Genomic DNA, 20215 nt, shown 5'->3' on the forward strand with positions numbered 1-20215 from the left:
ACAAGTGACTAGTGAACACAAACCTCATGGTGCTCATTTTCAGATTTATTGCAGTCACTTACAAAACAAGTGAAAGAATATTCCAGTGAAATGATTTGGAAAGTAGGTGTGACTTTTGTTGGTGCCTTTCTTTGCTCTGTTGGTGAAACTTTCTTGCACCTGACTCCTGTTCATGTCTCTGTTTCCTCTATTGAATGAGGAAGGAGGTATTTGATCAGAAATCAACTGGATTGTGTACCTTTGAGAGGGGATTTCAGCACCGTCAGGGCTGGAAACAGGAGTGAGTGAAAGACAATGTGTGGAGTTTGATTTTGTACAGAGGGAGAGCAAATCTAACAGGACTGTGAGATATTGGCCTGGATTTTGCAGCCCAATAGTGGTGAACTCTGAGACTTTCACTGCTATTGAGGGTCTGAACAGCACTGCAACTGCCAGTACATGCACACACTAACACCAGCATCTGGAAGTTGTGGTGGTGAGAAATGTGCTTAGAAGGAGCCTCTGATCATAATCGCACCAGCCCACTCTTTAAAGTGACAGGGACCTGTAGTTCAGCAATTTGGGCTCATTGCCCACAATGTACCCTGATTTTTACCTGGGTTGGATTAGAGCCGGTACCAACAGGCTCAGGGCTGCTCGGGAAGGACTTTTCTGTTGACACAACAGCTCCGCTATTCCAGGAAGACACCGGCAGCAGCAGGGGTCAACTTTCAGAGGGAGTTCAGACATTTTAAATGTTGTATTTTGTTTCTTAATTGTATGTCACTTTTTAGCAAGGCCTTATCAGAGTTCTTAAATTTACATCTGACTTTTTATTAACAAGATTGAAGTGCTTTTAAAAGATCTCTAAATATATATGACTTTTTATCGAGATTTACCTGGCTTCTTTGTAAAGACTCGAGCAAGATTGAAATGACTTTTAAAAACTACATCTTATCCTTTAAAATCCTGCTCACATGTAGATGACATTGGAAGATGGCTTCAGAATAACTTAGACTATCTTTCTAACAGGTACTGCAACAGCTTCAGTCCTACTTTCTGCAAAAGCTGGTGAATTACAAAGAAACAATGTATTGAGCATTTTATAAACTGTTGATGCAGATGGGATTCAAATTCATACTTGTAAAACAGAAGGAATTAACAATCCATCATCTTAACCTCTCAAACACTTCATCACCCAGCTTTGTGCCAGCAACCCATCACATGTCTTTTTTGCCTCTATGGAAATTTGGGCAGGATGGTCACCTTCAGCTCAGATCCTGACTGTGCATCCAGATGTGCAATGATGGAAATGTAGCTTCTTTTAGTAAATGACATTTCCATCACATCAGGTCATGGCCTGTTGGGAATGGAGTGGTGTGAAACATTTCCAGACCATGTCCAACACGTTTCTACTCAGTGTGAAAACCCACCACGGAAAGAGTGGAACATACAATCATTTGATCACATCATGATTAACATCACTCAGACACCTGAACCATGAGGTCACTGACGAAGTCATGATGACTTCGAATTTCTCATGAAATGACAACTGAACTAACTGACTGGAAGAATTGCTTTAACTCCACATGATCAGAGAGGCACAGCCTCAGACCGACTTGGCAGATGAATATTGATTGAATAATTTCTGTGTGAGGAATGTTCCAGCATCATAAACCAGGGGAACGTGCTGACTGAGCTGTGTCGTCATCTCTTCTGGGCAGTCGGACAGTTCACCCTTCATTCTGCTCTGATTCACTTTCCCAAAGCGGATCTACAGATTCTCAAATCTGGAGACGGGGTTTTCTTATTTTGTTCCTTTTGATTTTTCTTGCTCCTGAATGATAATATATTCTAAACCTCGGATCAACCCTCCCCTTTGCGTCGTGTTATAGTCTTGGTTAAAAGAGACACAAAATGGCACAAACACTCTGAAACATACAACACGGTCACACTTTCCTTCAGTGAGATTAATGTTGAGCTGTTTTCCAGGTTAAATGCAACTGCAAACACATTGCTCTCAAAGAAATTGTAGGGGATTGAGTTGCCGTTGTAATATTAGCACTGGACATCTGTACGAGCAGGAACAGCCATTTCAAACTCACATCCTTCACAAAGGCAACCACTGAGCTGTTTTCTTTTTTGAATGAAATTCATAAGAAAAGTTAAAGTTCACAAGAAAATGGATGTAAATGATTGATAGCTAAACTTTTGAAGCAAGGATATGAATCCAAGATTTTATGATTCGAAGACAAACACTCGAACCAATTAAGCTGCTGAGCCAGATCACAAGTGCTGTGACAACTAAGGGCAGAGGAGGGCACTCTTTATTCTCATCCCACTTCTCCACAGGTCACAACATCTATGTGAGCTTTTCCCACATACTGATACAATCAATCATGTACTCTATTTTTCCCAGAATAGAAGACACTGACCAGGTTTCTTTAATGAACAACAAAATTATCCATTTATTGTCAAACAAGTTTTAACTAGTCATGAAGTAAAGCATAACCACACAGGTGGAAATTTTAAAAGTTCCTTTTTCACCTTTACCAACTTTTAACGTCCTTTTTTTTATCTTCGAGCCACATGCACACACACACACCGGATAGCTGAAAAAATAAAAGGGATTTTTAAAAAAATTCAGCACTCTGTTACAGACAAAAACAACCTCTTGGGCTGTTTATTTGCTCATTTTTGAAGAAATCATCAGATGAGATATGTTGCTCCAAAACTGGCATACAGTCTAACTTCCGAGTATACGTAGACAGGTCACTAGGGTATTTTAGAACAGTTCTTTTCAGAAGGCATTGAGAATTAATTTTAGCAGGCCTTCTTCAAAGACATGCGACAAGATGAATTAACTCAGTGGACTTCTCAGGGTCTTTTAAGGATTTTCTGGAAAACAAACTGGGTTGTGGTCTTCTCTCCTTCCTTGACGATTCCTCAGGCTAACTTTATCAGCTGCTCACTCCAGCAGGTAAAACACACTGACTGCTACAACCAAAGGTTGTGAGTTTTCTGCCGTCTTAGGTTTGCGCTGCTGCTGCCAAGCTTGTCCAATCAAGGGGCATGACTGACTTCTCTGTCCACATTTCTCCCTGTTACCAGGGTTTCTGTTCTATACTTAACTTGAATCATGTGACAACCAGTAAACATAGTTGCCAAATTGGTTCTTTTGGTGCCCTCTTGAAAAAGAACTGGTCCTACACTTATTCAGTTTGATTATGACTTCTTCAAAAAATATTTTAACAAAAGAAACAGAATCCCTTCCATAACATCATGTACTTTCCCTGAGCTACAGGTTATCGCAAGTCTCTCTGGCAGTGTTTATTTTAGGTGATTTTGTACTCAGGTTCTTTTGGAATCCATGTGTTTGCAGATCTTTGTGAGTGAGAGATGTGGTAATATGTTTAAAAGATTTCCCTGTAAATTATTCATATCTCCATCTTTCCCCGAACTTTGTACAAACACATTAATATGGGAATCACACACATCAGGCCGTCAAACCTGTCCGCTAAACATTGAAAGGTGACAGTGTTTATTGTGACGGGGTTCCATTTATGAAGACACATCTTGATGATTCACACATGTAAAAATTTGTATATTATGTTCATGACATAATGACATAAATAAACATTTCCTTGCACTTGCCACGCTTGTTGAACATTTTCTCTGCTGATGCCCCCTGAATATATTAGAGAACATGGTGACGAGTTTGAGATTAAAGTCTGTAAATATAGGCAGAAAACAGCAGCAGGGACTGCAGTGAACAAGATTTTCGTGACATATTTGTGCTTATATTGGTGGGTGAAATAAGATAGAAAACACACAAAATCCTACATTTGAGCTCGCGTAAAAGATTGCTCTGTCTATGGAGATAGCATCAAAGAATGCTCAGGAATTTTGTCCTATGCCAGTGATCGTAACACACTTCAGGGGAACTTAAAAAAAATGGTAAGATGGGCTTTCACATAACAGATGAAATTTTACACAGAGAACTGTGAAGTGATACAATTTGGAAGGAAGAATGCCATATAAATGAAAGGTTACAATTCTAAACTGGGTGCAGGAGCAGAGAGACAATGTACACCAATGTCAGAAGGATTGAAAAGGTTGCTTAGAGCAAACAGGACACTTGGCTTTATTAATAGAGGCATAGAGTAAAAACATATAAGTTATGCTAAACCTTTATAAAATACTGGGAATGAATGGCCTCTTCCTGTACCTCCACAGAAAGCTTCCATTCCAGGTTTACACACACTCGTCAGGATCACTCTCCACAGATCCTGCCACTCCAGGCTCGGACACCCACTTCAGGATCACTCTCCACAGATTCCGCCACTCCAGGCTCGGACACCCACTTCAGGATCACTCTCCAAAGATCCCAGCACTACGGGCTTGGAGACCCTCTTCAGAGATCCTAAATCTCCAGACACGGACATCCTTTGAGGACCACTCTCCACAGATTCTGCCCTCCAGGCTCAGACACCCTCTTCAGAATCACTCTCCATACATCCCGCCGATCCACGCACGGATATCTCCCTCAGGATCAGATCAAAGAATGTTGCTTGTCACTTATCAGCTCAAGCCTGAATGTTGTTCAGGTCTTGCTGCTTGCAGGCACAGACTGCTTCAGTATCTGAGGAGTTGTGAATCATCAGCGAACATTCCCACTTCTCACTTTTGTTGAAGAGAAAGCCATCAATGAAACAGCTGAGGATGTTTGGGCCTAGGACTCTGCCCTGAGAAACTAGGTATCCAGTCATGAATGGTGGTCGACAATTAAATAACGAACCAGATGAGGAGGCTCCAAAAACATCCCTATCCTCAATGTTGGTGGCGCCGAGCACGTCAGTGCAAAAGATAAAGCTGAAGCATTTGAAACCATCTTCAGTCAGAAATTGCACAGTGGATGATTCAACTTGGCCTCTTGAGTTCCCCAGCATCACAGCTTCCAGTTTTCAGCCAATTTGCTTCACTCCACATAATGGCAAGAAACAGCTGCAGGCACTCGATACAGCAAAGACTATGGGCCCGAACATCATTCCGGCTCTAGTACTGAAGACTTGTGCTCCAGAACTCGCTGCGCCCTCAGCCAAGCTGTTCCAGTGGAGCGACAACACAGTCATCTACTTGCTGCCCCATCAGTCTACTATCAATCATCAGCAAAGCGATGGAAGATGTCACCAACAGTGCTATCAAGCACCACACACTTAGCAATAATCTGATCATCGATGCTCAATTTAGGTTCTGCCAGGGTCTCACAGCTCCAGGAAATAATTTGGCAGATAGAGGAGAATGTGGGAAAATGTGAGGTTATCGACTTTGGTAGGAAGAATAGAAAAGGAAAATATTACTTAAATTGTGAGAGATTACAGAATGCTGCAGTGTAGAAGGATCTGGGTGTCCTCGTGCATGAATCACAAAAAGTTACCATGCAGGTACAGCAAATAATTAGGAAGGCAAATGGAATGTTACCCTTTATTGCAAGGGGGATGGAGTATAAAAGTAGAGAAGTCTTGCGACAAATGTACATGGTGCTGGTGAAACCACACCTTGAGTACTGTGTACAGTATTGGTCTCCTTATTTAAGGAGGGATATACTTGCATTGGAGGCAGTTCAGAGAAGGTTCATTGGATTGATTCCTGTGATGAAGGTGTTGTCTTATAAGAAAAGTTGAGCAGGTTGGACCGATACTCATTGGAGTTGAGAAAAATGAAAGGAGAACGTATTGAGACATATAAGATTCTGAGGGAGCTTGACAGGGTAGATGCTGAGAGGATGTTTCCTCTCGTGGTGGAATCTAGAACTAGGGGTCATAGATTCAGATTTAGGGGTTTTTCATTTAAGAAGGAATTTCTTCTCTCAGAGGGTCATTAATCTTTCGAATTCTTTACCGCAGAGAAAAGTGGAGGCTGGGTCATTGAATGTCTTCAAGATTTTTATCTACAAGAGAGCCAAGGGTTATGTGGGCAGGCAAGAAAGTGGGGTTGAGGTCATGATCAGGTCAGCCATAATCCTATTGAATGGCGGAGCAAGCTCCAGGGGCCAAATGGCCTACTCCTGCTACTAGTTCTTCTGATCTTATGTTCGTATGATCTCATTGCAGCTTGGTCCAAACAGAGACGAAAGAGTGGAATTCCAGAGGAGAAGTGAGTGTGATTGCCCTTGAGTGAGTGTGGCATCAAGGATCCCCAGCAAAATTGAAGTCAATGGGAATCAGGGGGAAAACTCTCCACTTGCTGAATTCATACCTCGCACAAAGCAAGATGTTGTGGTTCTTGGAGGCCAATCATCTCAGCCCAGGACATTGCCTCAGGAGTTTCTCAGGGTAGTATCCTAGACCCAAACATCCTCAGCTGTTTCATTAATGACTTTCTCTTCAACGTAAGTCAGAAGTGGGAATGTTAGATGATGACTCACAACTCTTCAGATACTGAAGCAGTCTGTGCCTGCAAGCAGCAAGACCTGAACAACATTCAGGCTTGAGCTGATAAGTGACAAGCAACCTTCTGGCCACACAAGTGCCAAGCAGTGAACATCTCCAATGAGAGAGAAAAACATCTACCTTTTGATATTCAGAAGCATTATCATCGTTAAATCCCCCACCATCAACATCTTGACCAGAAACGTAACTGGACCAGTCACATCTATGCTGTGGCTATAAGCGCAGGTCAGAGATTACGAATTCTGCAGCAAGTATCTCACCTCCTGACACCCCAAATCCTGTCCACCATCTACAAGGCACAAGTCAGGAGTGTGATGGAATACATCCCACTCAACAACACTCAAGAAGCTCAACACCATCCAGGACAAAGCAGCGCACTTGATCGGCACCTAACCCACCACCTTAAACATTCAATCCCTCCACAACCAGTACACAGTGGCTGCAGTGTGTACCATCTCCATATGCACTGCAGCAACTCGCCAAGTATCCTTCAACAGCACCTTCCAAACTCGTGACCACTACTACCTCGAAGGACAAGGGCAGCAGATGCATGGGAACTCACAACCTGCAGGTTCCCCTTCAAGTCACTCACCATCCTGACTTGGAACGATATCGCCATTTCTTCACTGTTGTTGGGTCACAATCCTGGAACACCCTCCCCAATAGCACTGTGGGTGTTCCTGCACCATATTTTTTTTAAGGTTTGAGATACAGCACTGAAACAGGCCCTTCGGCCCACCGAGTCTGTGCCGAACATCAACCACCCATTTATACTAATCCTACTCTAATCCCATGTTCCTACCAAACATCTCCACCTGTCCCTATATGTCCCTACCACCTACCTATGCAAGTGACAATTTATAATGGCCAATTTACCTATCAACCTGCAAGTCTTTTGGCTTGTGGGAGGAAACCGGAGCACCCGGAGAAAACCCACGCAGACACAGGGAGAACTTGCAAACTCCACACATGACTGCATCAGTTCAAGAAGGCAGCTCTCCACCACCTTCTCAACGGCAAGAGGAATGGGTAATAAATGCTCGCCTTATCAGCGATACTCACACCCAAGAATGAATAAAAACCAAATCACTCTCCACAGATTCCCCACAATCTGGGCTTGGACATTTACTTCAGGAGCACAGAGCTTTATATCACTGCAACATGAGTTCCAATCTTCATATTCTGTTCACTTTTCACATTATTTTCTACCAGTCCACGAGCTTTTATTAATTCAGTATTCGGGTCTCTGCTCCTCCGCCGTTTCTAACATCTCACCTCTTACAAAAAAACACTCTGATCTATCGTAGGTACTAAATGACCCCTCATTTCATACTCCATCTGCCAAAGCATTGCTCACTCACTTAATCTATCAAGAAGATTTGAAAATAAATTTCTTGCCAAAGGATAATTTTCTGCATCTGCTCCCTCGCCATTTTCTTTTCCCATTTGTCTTTCACTTGGTGCAAATCCAGAGAAAGTAAAGATGGAAAGAAGGAGGGGAGGAAAAATCCTGCTCCGTTTCGTGATCCCTATTTGATCTTCATTCCAGTGCAGTTTGGGTGAAGAATTCCAATTGTCTGTCTCAATTTTAATTAAGTATAACCAATTCTGGAATCACTGTCTGGACATAGACAAGAACGGGTTTCGAGGCTGACTTTACACATAAACTCCCCCAACATAAACAACACACTGAACAGTTCATAAACTAGCAACAAGGATGGGATTTGAACACACGTGTGCAGAGCACAATGGATTAGCAGTCCATCGCCTTAACTTCTCGGCCACCTTGTCAGTTGCGTAGACATAGCTGTCACCTTCAGCACAGTTTCTGACTGTGCAGCTAGCTGTGTAATGATGGAAAAGACCTTCTGGAAGTAAATGAAGTTGGGAATGGAGCGGTGTGAAACATTTCCAGACCATGTCCAACACGTTTCTACTCAGTGTGAAAACCCACCACGGAAAGACTGGAACATACAATCATTTGATCACATCATGATTAACATCACTCAGACACCTGAACCATTAGGTCACTGACGAAGTCATGATGACCGAATTTCTCATGAAATTACAACTGAACTAACTGACTGGAAGAATTGCTTTAACTCCACATGATCAGCGAGGCACAGCCTCAGGCCGACTTGTCGGGTGCTGTAAACAGATATCACTGCTTCTGATCTTCACCAGAACAGAGAGTGAGATGTAACATTGATCATCAAACAGACTGTGAGAGAATACAACAGAATAAAACACATGGAGAGACACTGTGGAATAACAAATAGATTTGATTGGAATGTTGAAATTTTGATTGGAATGGATAAAACACCAGAAACAACAGATTAAAGTGGGATTCTCATCATTATATTGATCTGGGACAGAAAAGAGAAACTGATGGAAAGAAGAGAAGAAGGAAGAAAAGAAAGCATGGAACTGTTCAATTTTTTCAGTTTTTTCACTCGCCCATCAAAGCTGATAAAAAAAGTTGCAAATAACAGAGAATTTCACCAAAAAGGGAGATTAAATGTTGCTGAAACCTTGGATCGAATGATGCCCCAACAGATCACCTGTTTAACTGTTTCCTCACTGGGGGATTTCAATCAGTGAGCAATATTAGTCTCTACTTTTTTTGTTATTTGGTCCCAGAACTGTCACTTGGAATTAATATCTGTGATCCGACTCCTGAATAATAAAATTGTGAGTTTCTCGATATTTTCTGGACACAGTTCATAGAACATAGAACATAGAACATAGAACATAGTTCCTGCTGAAAGAACTAAGAACTCTTTTCTAATTTACACAATACTCTATACACACTCATCAAGCCTGCTAAGCTAGCATCCTTGGTGCTGCTCTCTCTTCTCCCAAACTTCATCTCATGTGACTGTCCCATCATCACTCTGACAGTGGGAGGGGTTGATCCCACTATCTTCAGCATTAACCCGAGGCATCCTTATACCACACTGTCTGTCCAAAAAAAATGGGTGGAGGGAACTTCCTTCATTTATCAAAACACCAACAGCAGCACAGTGGCGCAATGGTTAGCACCGCAGCCTCATAGCTCCAGTGACCAGGATACAGTTCTGGGTACTGCCTGTGTGGAGTTTGCAAGTTCTCCCTGTGTCTGTGTGGGTTTCCGCCGGGTGCTCTGGTTTCCTCCCACCTCCAAAAGACTTGCAGGTTGATAGGTAAATTGGCCATTGTAAATTGTCCCTCGTGTAGGTACGTGGTTGGAGAATGGTGGGGATGTGGTAGAGAATATGGGATTAATGCAGGATTAGTATAAATGGGTGGTTGCTGGTTGGCACAGACTCGGTGGGCCGAAGGGCCTGTTTCAGTGCTGTATCTCTAAATAAGAAAAGTAAAATAAAAGCTACCAGTCGTAAATCAACTCAAACCCATTAGATAGATAGAGGGAGACTGTCAGAGAACTTCCTGCATCCAGTCCTGACCCTGTCACACTCAGCAGCTTCTCACCCAGACCCCATTCTCATCAACACTGAACATTGTTACCGAGACCCTTCAAATACTGTTTATAAATGGTAGAAAAATTCAAACTTCATCACAGCTAGATTGAATAGAACAAAGTTTAATATCTTCTCGTCGTCACTCGGTAACCACATGAGACAGTCCTTAAATCAGTAGCATAAATTATCAGCTGTAAGAATGTTTGTCATTGGGTTGAATCATTTCTGTGTGAGGAATGTTCCAGCATCATAAACCAGGGGAAAGTGTTGACTGAGCTGTGTCTTCATCTCTTCTGGACAGTTCACCCTTCATTCTGCTCTGATTCACTTTCCCAAAGCGGATCTACAGATTCTCAAATCCAGAGACTGGGTTTTCTTATTTTGTTCCTTTTGATTTTTCTTGCTCCTGAATGATAATATATTCCAACCTCGGATCAAACTTGCCCTGTGTCCCAGTCTCGGTTAAAAGCGACAAATAACGGCACCAACATTCTGAAACATATAACACGGTCACATTCTGCTTCAGTGAGATTAATGCTGAGGCAGTTTCCGTGTCGAATGCGATTGTGAACAAATTTCTCTCAAGGAAATTGTGAGTGATCAAGTATTTGCACTGAATTTCTGTGCAAGAAGGGACAGTTTCAAACAACCATTCCCAAATCACTTCCTTCACAAAGGCAAAGACTGTGCTGTCTTAACATGTGAATCAACTTCACAAACAAATTTGAACTCGAAGTTCAGGAGAAGACAGAGATGTGAATGATTGACAGTGTAATCTTTAAATCATAATTTTCCGTTTCTTCGTTGAAGTGAGGCTCAACCCTAAGCCACTAGAGATCGCGGAAAGCTACAAACTTGGATCCAGAAATCAGAAAAGTAGTGAAACAGTTGGTGAGTACATTGTGACACTGAAGAATTTATCACCACATTGCAACATTGGCACATTCTTAGACTGTACATTATGAGACAGATTTGTGCTTATATTGGTGGATGAGGAAAGATAATAAACACACAAAATCCCAATTTGAGCTCGTGTGTAAGATTGCTCTTTCCACGGAGATAGCATCAAAGAATGCTCGAGAATTTGGTCCTATGCCAGTGACAGTAACACACTTCAGAGGAACTTAATCACACTGGTAAAATGGGCTTTCACATAACAGTTAAAATTTTACACAGAGAATTGTGAAGTGATACAGTTAGGGAGGAAGAATGAGACAATGTACACCAATCTTTTTTGATCAAGGTTTGAAAAGGTTGCTAAGAGCAAACAGGACACTTGGCTTTATTAATGGAGGCAAAGAGTAAAAGCAAATAAGTTATGCTAAACCTTTATAAAACACTGGGGCTGAATGGCCTACTCCTGCACCTCCACGGAAAGCTTCCACTCCAGGCTCGGACACCCTCTTCAGGATCACTCTCCAAACATCCCGCCACTCCGCGCACGGATATCTCCTTCGGGATCATATCACAGCTCCACAGTCCTGCCACATCCAGTCGTGAATGGTGGTGGATAATTAAATAACTAACAAGATGAGGAGGCTCCAAAAACATTCACATCCTCAATGATGGTGGTGCTGAGCACGTCAGTGCAAAAGATGAAGCTGAAGCATTTGCAACCATCTTCAGTCAGAAATATTAAGTGGATTTGATCTGTGCTAATTTCAGCTCCTCATGCTCGCTGGTGCCTTGGTTCTCTGGTGCTAATTTCAGAGTAAATCATGCAGCTTGACCATTGGAGACAAAGAAAAAGACACAGAAGAGGTTGAAAGTGCCAAAACCTGGGATTGAACCAAGAACTGTTTAACTATTAGTACAGCACGTACTCAACAAAGCTATTTCAACAACACACTAAAGCCACCATTCTGTCACTGCTTTGGAAGACAATATATACATTGAAGTGTTTGTAAAAAGTTACAGAACACAACATGTGAGTAATATTCCCCATTGTTTTCTCAGTACTGATGGATTGTGAAGCGGGACACAGCCAGAAGTCCCACTGTGCCACACTGACCCTGAGCTGTGAGTGAAATGAGATAAAGTTCAATCTTTAGCAGAGAGATTCTGGAGAGAGGTCAGAGTCCTGAATGAAGGAAAGACTTTCTGACACAATAAAAGCAAAATACTGCAGATGCTGGAAATCTGAAATAAAAACAAAAAGTGCTGGAAATACTCAATAGCTCTGGCAGCATCTGTGGTGAGAGAAACGGAGTTAACATTTCTGGTCTGTGACCTTTCCTCAGAACTGACACAGGTTAGAAAAGAATTAGGTTTTAAACAAGTGAAGGGGAGGGGCATGTGGGAGAGAACAAAGGGGAAGGTGTTTGATAGTGCAGAGGGCAGGAGAGATTAAATAACAAAGCTGTCCTGGGACAAAGTGTGTTAATGCTTGTGGTTGCCTGACACCAGTCATGCTGTGATGTTATTGAACACAATGTTCAATCCACAAGGCTGTAGAGTGCCGAATCAAAAGGTCGGGTGCTGCACCTCGAGCTTGGGTTGATTTTCACTGGAACACTGGAGCAGGCCAAAGACAGAAATGTTGACATGAGAGCAGGGGGGAGTGTTGAAATGGCAAGCAACCAGAAGCTCAGGATCATGCTTTCGGCCTGAGCAGAGGTGTTCCACCTCATCTGCTTTTGGTCTCCCCAGTTTAGAGGAGCCCGCATTGTGAGCAGTGAGTATACATAATTGAAAGAAGTACAAGTAAATCGCTGCTTCACCTAAAAGGAGTGTTTGGGGCTTTAGATAATGAGCAGAGAGGAGGGAAAAGGGCAGGTATTATATCTCCTGCGATTGCATGGGAAGGGGAAGAGGTGTTGGGGTAATGGAGGAGTGGTCCAGGGTGTCGTGGAAGGAACAATCCCTTCGGAATGCTGACAAGGGAGGGGAGGATGCGTTTGGTGGTGGCATCACGCTGGAGGTGGCGGAAATGGTGGAGGATGATCCTTTGGATGTGTTTATGTTTAGAGATACAGCACTGAAACAGGCCCTTCGGCCCACATGGTCTGTGCCGACGATCAACCACCCATTTATACTAATTCTATACTCCTACCACATCCCCACCTGTCCCTATATTTCCCTACGACCTACCTATACTAGGGGCAATTTATAATGGCCAATTTACCTACCAACATGCAAGTCTTTTGGCTTGTGGGAGGAAACTGGAGCACCCGGAGGAAACCCGCACAGACACAGGGAGAACTTTCAAACTCCACACAGACAGTACCCAGAATTGAACGCGGGTTGCTGGAACTGTGAGGCTGCAGTGCTAACCACTGCGCCACTGTGCTGCTGTTGAGGCAGGTGGGATGGAAAGTGAGGACAAGGGGATCCCTGTTGCAGTTCTGGGAGGGAAGGGAAGGGGGAGGGCAGAGGTTGAGGGTCTATACAACTACACTGGGAGGGGGGCTGGGGGGGGAGTTGGAAATCTGGTGATGTTGTTGAACTTAATTTCAAACACCCCTGGAACTCTCTGCCGATGAAGTCTGAAAAAGGGAAGAACAACCACACAACAAGGGTCTCAAATCCAAGACCCTGAGATTAAAAGTCTCATGCTCGACCAACTGAGCTAACAAGGCCTGATACAGTACTTCTACTCTGTCTGTTATTGGACGGATGCAGCTGTTGGCTCCACCCCAAGGGCGGGAGTTTGTTCCACCAACTATGAAGCAGCTTCCTATCAATTCCCAAAATTATCAGTAAATCCACTTACAGAAGCCCCAAAGTGTGATATATTCCTCTCACTCATCGATAATAAAACTTATAAATCTTTTTACCTTGCAAATGCTGCCATCTATTTTGTCAGTATTTATTTCTCTCTCCTTTTTATTTAGTTCATGCATTCCTTTGGAATTTTTTTCCAATTATATCTGAGGGAAGAAATGAACAGATCTGGCAACTCAAAACTGGGCATCCATGAGGCACTGTGGGCCATCTGCAGCAGCAGAATTGTATTTAAACACAATATGTTACCTCATAGCCTGACATATCCCTCACTCTACCATTACCATCAAGCCAAGGGAGCAATAGTGGTTCAATGAAGTGTGCAGGAGGGCATGTCAGGAGCAGCACCAAGCAGACCTAAAAATGAGGTGTCAACCTGGTGAAGCTACAACACAGGACTACTTGCATGTCATATAGCGGAAGCAGCATGCAATAGACAGAGCTGAGTGATCTCACAACCAACAGATCAGATCAAAGCTCTGCAGTCTTGCCATATCCAGTCCTGAATGGTGGTGGATAATTAAACAATCAACAGGAGGTTCCACAAATATCCCCATCCTGCATGATAGGGGAGACCAGCATATCAGTGCAAAATACAAGGTTGAATAATTTGCAACCATCTTCAGACAGAAGTATTAACTAAATGATGCATCTCGACCTCCTCCTGAGGTCCACAGCATCACAGATGCCAATCTTCAGCTAATCCACTTCACTCCACATGATATCAAGAAATGGCTGAAGGCACTGGATACTGACAACATCCCGGCTGTAGTGCTGATGACTTATGCTCGAGAACTAGCCGCGCCACTAGCCACGCTGTTCCAGTACAGCTACAACACTGGCATCTACCCAGCAACGTGGAAAATTACCCAGGTATGTCCTGCAAACAAAAAGCAGGACAAATCCAACCCTGTCAATTACTGCCCCATCAGCCTCCTCTTGATCATCAGTAAAGTGATGGAAGGTGTCATTGACAGTGCTATCAAGCAGCACTTACACAGCAATAACCTGCTCATCAATGCTCATTTTGGGTTCTGCCAGAGCCACTTGGTTCCTGACCTCGTTGCAACCTTGACCCAAATTTGGACAAAAGAGCTGGACTCAAGAAGTGAGGTGAGGAGACAGTGACTGCTCTTGCCAAGGGCATCAAGGAGCCCTTGCAAAATTGAAGTCAATGGACACCTGGGAGAAAACTCTCCACTCGAATTCTTTGAGGAAGTGACAAAGTTGATTGATGAGGGAAGGGCTGTAGATGTCATATACATGGACTTCAGTAAGGCGTTTGATAAGGTTCCCCATGGTAGGCTGATGGAGAAAGTGAAGTCGCATTGGGTCCAGGGTGTACTAGCTAGATGTATAAAGAACTGGCTGGGCAACAGGAGACAGAGAATAGCAGTGGAAGGGAGTTTCTCAAAATGGAGACGTGTTCCACAGGGATCCGTGCTGGGACCACTGTTGTTTGTGATATACATAAATGATTTGGAGGAAAGTATAGGTGGTCTGATTAGCAAGTTTGCAGACGACACTAAGATTGGTGGAGTAGCAGATAGTGAAGGGGACTGTCAGAGAATACAGCAGAATATAGATAGATTGGAGAGTTGGGCAGAGAAATGGCAGATGGAGTTCAATCAGGGTAAATGCGAGGTGATGCATTTTGGAAGATCCAATTCAAGATTGAACTATACAGCAAATGGAAAAGTCCTGGGGAAAATTGATGTGCAGAGAGATTTGGGTGTTCAGGTCCATTGTTCCCTGAAGGTGGCAACGCAGGTCAATAGAGTGCTCAAGAAGGCATACAGCATGCTTTCCTTCATCGGACGGGGTATTGAGTACAAGAGTTGGCAGGTCATGTTACAGTTGTATGGGACTTTGGTTCGGCTACATTTGGAATACTGCATGCAGTTCTGGTCGCCACATTACCAAAAGGATGTGGATGCTTTGGAGAGGGTGCAGAGGAGGTTCACCCAGGATGTTGCCTGGTATGGAGGGTGCTAGCTATGAAGCGAGGTTGAGTAGATTAGGATTATTTTCATTAGAAAGGCGGAGGTTGAGGAGGGACCTGATTGAGGTGTACAAAATCATGAGAGGTATAGACAGGGTGGATAGCAAGAAGCTTTTTCCCAGAGTGGGGGATTCAAATACTAGGGGTCACGAGTTCAAAGTGAGAGGGGAAAAGTTTAGGGGGGATATGCGTGGAAAGATCTTTACGCAGAGGGTGGTGGGTACCTGGAACGCGTTGCCAGCGGAGGTGGTAGACGCGGGCACGATAGCGTCTTTTAAGATGTATCTAGACAGATCCATGAATGGGCAGGAAGCAAAGAGATGCAGACCCTTAGAAAATAGGCGACATGTTTAGGTAGAGGATCTGGATCGGCACAGGCTTGGAGGGCCGAAGGGCCTGTTCCTGTGCTGTAATTTTTGTTCTTTGTTCTTTAGTTGGAGTCATACCTAGCGCAAAGGAATATGGTGATAGTTGTGGGTGGCCAATCATCTCAGTCCCAGAACAGCACTCAGGAGTTCCTCAGGGTAGTGTCCTAGGCCCCAACGATCTTCCGTTGCTTCATCAATGACCTTCCCTCTATCATAAGGTCAGAAGTGGGGATGTTCGCTGATGATTCCAAAATGTTCAGTAGCATTAGCAACTCCTCAGCTACTGAAGCAGTCCGTGTCCACATGTAGAGAGACCTGGACAACATTGGGCTTGGGCTGATAAGTGACAAGGAACATTCAACCCACAAAAGTGCCAGGCAATGAATATCTCCAACAAGAGAGAATCTAACCATCTCCCCTTGACATTCAATGGCATTACCATTGCTGAATCCCTCACTATCAACATTCTGGGGGTTACCATTGAGCAGGAACTGAATTGGATCAGCCATATAAATACCGTAGCTACAGGAGCAGGTCAGAGGCTGGGAATTCTGCTGTGAATCACTCACCTCCTGTCCACCATCTACAAGGCACAAGTCAGGAGCGTGATGGAATATTCCCCATTTGCCTGGATGAGTGCAGCTCCAACAACACTCAAGAAGCTCAACATCATCCAGGACAAAGCAGCTCGCTTGATCAGCACCCCATCCACCACCTTAAATATTCACTCCCTCCACCACAAGTGAACAGTGGTAGCAGTGCGTACCATCTACAAGATGCACTGCAATAACTCACCAAGCCTCCTTCGACAGCACCTTCCAAACCCATGACCTCGACCACCTAGAAGGACATTGGATGCATAGGAACACCACCATCTGCCAGTTCCCGTCCAAGCTACACACCATCCTGACTGGGAACTATATCACCGTTCCTTCACTGTTACTGGATCAAAATCCTGGAACTCCCTTCCGAACAGCACTGTGGATTTACCTACACCACATGGACTGCAACAGCTCAAAAAGGCAGCTCACCACAACCTTCTCAAGGGAAGTTAGGAATGGGCAATAAATGCTGGCGTTGCCAACGATGCCCACATTCCGTGAAAGAATAAAAAAGAGATTTGCCACAATGGTAGCAGGGTGAGGGACTTCAGTGATGTGGAGAGATTGGAGAAGCTGGGGTTGTTCTCCTTGCGGCAGAGAAAATTCAGAAAAGATTTGACACATTTGTTCAAAATCATGAAGTTCTTCAATAGTTTAAATAAGGAGAAACTGTTTCCAGTGGTAAAAGGGTCAGTAAGCAGAGGACACAGATAACAGGTGATTGGCAGAAGAACCAGAGGTGACATGAAGAACCATTTTTTACACAGCAATGTGTTGTGATAAAGAAAGAAAAGACTTGCATTTATATAGCACCTTTCAAGACCACTGGACATATCAAAGCACTTTGTAGACAATGAAATACTTTTGAAGTGTAATCACTGTTGTAATGTCAGAAATGCAGCAGCTGATAATCACAAACAGCAATGTGATAATGACCAACTGATCTGATTGAGGGGCAAATATTGATCACAACACCAGGGAGAATTGCTCTTCACTTGTTTGAAATTGCAGCATGGGATCTTTTACATTCACCCAAACATGCAGACCAGGTCTTGGTTTAACATCACACCTGAAAGGCAGCACCTTCAACACCCTCAGTGCTGCACTGGAGTGTCAGCTGTGAAATCTGAACCCAGAAGCTTGTGATTTCGAGGTGAGTGTGACCAACTGAGCCACAGCTTTTACCTGAGTCTCAATCCTTCTACCAACAGTTTCTCTCTATCGGGTCTGTCACGACCCCTCATGATTGTGAACACCTCTATCAAATCTCCTCTCTGAGGAGAACAACCCCAGCTTCTCCAATCTATCCACATAACTGAAATCCTAACCACACGTTGCAGAAAGGAATTTTTCCTCAAGTTCTTTCCAGTTTTGTGAGTCACATTAAATCTGTAACCTTCGGTTAGAGACCGTTGAGCAGTTAGAAACAGTTCCTCAGTATTTACTCTACCTCAAACCTTCAAGGAAGCTCTGCAAAGTAACTGAAAATCAAGTTGTCAGAAGTGGGATTTAAACACATGCCTCCAGTGAAAGCTGCAACCTGAACAGAGAAGCTGAAACCGCTCAGTCACCTCAACTGTTCAGACCTTTTTAACCTCGTCATCACTTCTGTACTTTGAAAGGTTCACTCAAAGAACAAAGAACAAAGAAAATTACAGCACAGGAACAGGCCCTTCGGCCCTCCAAGCCTGCGCCAATCCAGATCCTCTATCTAAACATGTCGCCTATTTTCTAAGGGTCTGTATCTCTTTGCTTCCTGCCCATTCATGGATCTGTCCAGATAAATCTTAAAAGACGCTATCATGCCCGCGTCTACCACCTCCGCTGGCAACGCGTTCCAGGCACCCACCACCCTCTGCGTAAAGAACTTTCCATGCATATCCCCCCTAAACTTTTCCCCTCTCACTTTGAACTCGTGACAACTAGTAATTGAATCCCCCACTCTGGGAAAAAGCTTCTTGCTATCCACCCTGTCTATACCTCTCATGATTTTGTACACCTCAATCAGGTCCCCCCTCAACCTCCGTCTTTCTAATGAAAATAATCCTAATCTACTCAACCTCTCTTCATAGCTAGCGCCCTCCATACCAGGCAACATCCTGGGTGAACCTCCTCTGCACCCTCTCCAAAGCATCTACATCCTTTTGGTAATGTGGCGACCAGAACTGCACGCAGTATTCCAAATGTGGGCGAAACAAAGTCTTATACAACTGTAACATGACCTGCCAACCCTTGTACTCAATACCCCGTCCGATGAAGGAAAGCATGCCGTATGCCTTCTTGACCACTCTATTGACCTGCGTTGCCACCTTCATGGAACAATGGACCTGAACACCCAAATCTCTCTGTACATCAATTTTCCCCAGGACTTTTCCATTTACTGTATAGTTCACTCTTGAATTGGATCTTCCAAAATGCATCACCTCGCATTTGCCCTGATTGAACTCCATCTGCCATTTCTCTGCCCAACTCTCCAATCTATCTATATTCTGCTGTATTCTCTGACAGTCCCCTTCACTATCTGCTACTCCACCAATCTTAGTGTCGTCTGCAAACTTGCTGATCAGACCACCTATACTTTCCTCCAAATCATTTATGTATATCACAAACAACAGTGGTCCCAGCACGGATCCCTGTGGAACACCACTGGTCACACGTCTCCATTTTGAGAAACTCCCTTCTACTGCTATTCTCTGTCTCCTGTTGCCCAGCCAGTTCTTTATCCATCTAACTAGTACACCCTGGACCCCATGCGACTTCACGTTCTCCATCAGCCTACCATGGGGAACCTTATCAAACGCCTTACTGAAGTCCATGTATATGACATCTACAGCCCTTCCCACATCAATCAACTTTGTCACTTCCTCAAAGAATTCTATTAAGTTGGTAAGACATGACCTTCCCTGCACAAAACCATGTTGCCTATCACTGATAAGCCCATTTTCTTCCAAATGGGAATAGATCCTATCCCTCAGTATCTTCTCCAGCAGCTTCCCTACCACTGACGTCAGGCTCACCGGTCTATAATTACCTGGATTATCCCTGCCACCTTTCTTAAACAAGGGGACAACATTAGCAATTCTCCAGTCCTCCGGGACCTCACCCGTGTTTAAGGATGCTGCAAAGATATCTGTTAAGGCCCCAGCTATTTCCTCTCTCGCTTCCCTCAGAAACCTGGGATAGATCCCATCCGGACCTGGGGACTTGTCCACCTTAATGCCTTTTAGAATATCCAACACTTCCTCCCTCCTTATGCCGACTTGACCTAGAGTAATCAAACATCTGTCCCTAACCTCAACATCCGTCATGTCCCTCTCCTCGGTGAATACCGATGCAAAGTACTCGTTTAGAATCTCACCCATTTTCTCTGACTCCACGCATAACTTTCCTCCTTTGTCCTTGAGTGGGCCAATCCTTTCTCTTGCTCCTTATATATGAATAAAAGGCTTTGGGATTTTCCTTAACCCTGTTTGCTAAAGATATTTCATGACCCCTTTTAGCCCTCTTAATTCCTCGTTTCAGATTGCGCCTACATTCCCGATATTCTTTCAAAGCTTCGTCTTTCTTCAGCCTCCTAGACCTTATGTATGCTTCCTTTTTCCTCTTAGCTAGTTTCACAATTTCACCT

At 43.8% G+C, this 20215-nt stretch overlaps 1 non-coding gene across 1 annotated transcript; it reads right to left on the reverse strand.

The window, feature by feature from the left end:
* Positions 1–8140: 8140 nt before the first annotated feature.
* On the reverse strand, positions 8141–8222 carry trnas-gcu (transfer RNA serine (anticodon GCU)). The gene has a single exon. It is a non-coding gene; the product is annotated as a tRNA-Ser (tRNA).
* Positions 8223–20215: the final 11993 nt, after the last annotated feature.

The sequence above is a fragment of the Heterodontus francisci genome, unplaced genomic scaffold (genome assembly GCF_036365525.1).
Source record: "Heterodontus francisci isolate sHetFra1 unplaced genomic scaffold, sHetFra1.hap1 HAP1_SCAFFOLD_102, whole genome shotgun sequence".
Classification (NCBI taxonomy): domain Eukaryota; kingdom Metazoa; phylum Chordata; class Chondrichthyes; order Heterodontiformes; family Heterodontidae; genus Heterodontus; species Heterodontus francisci.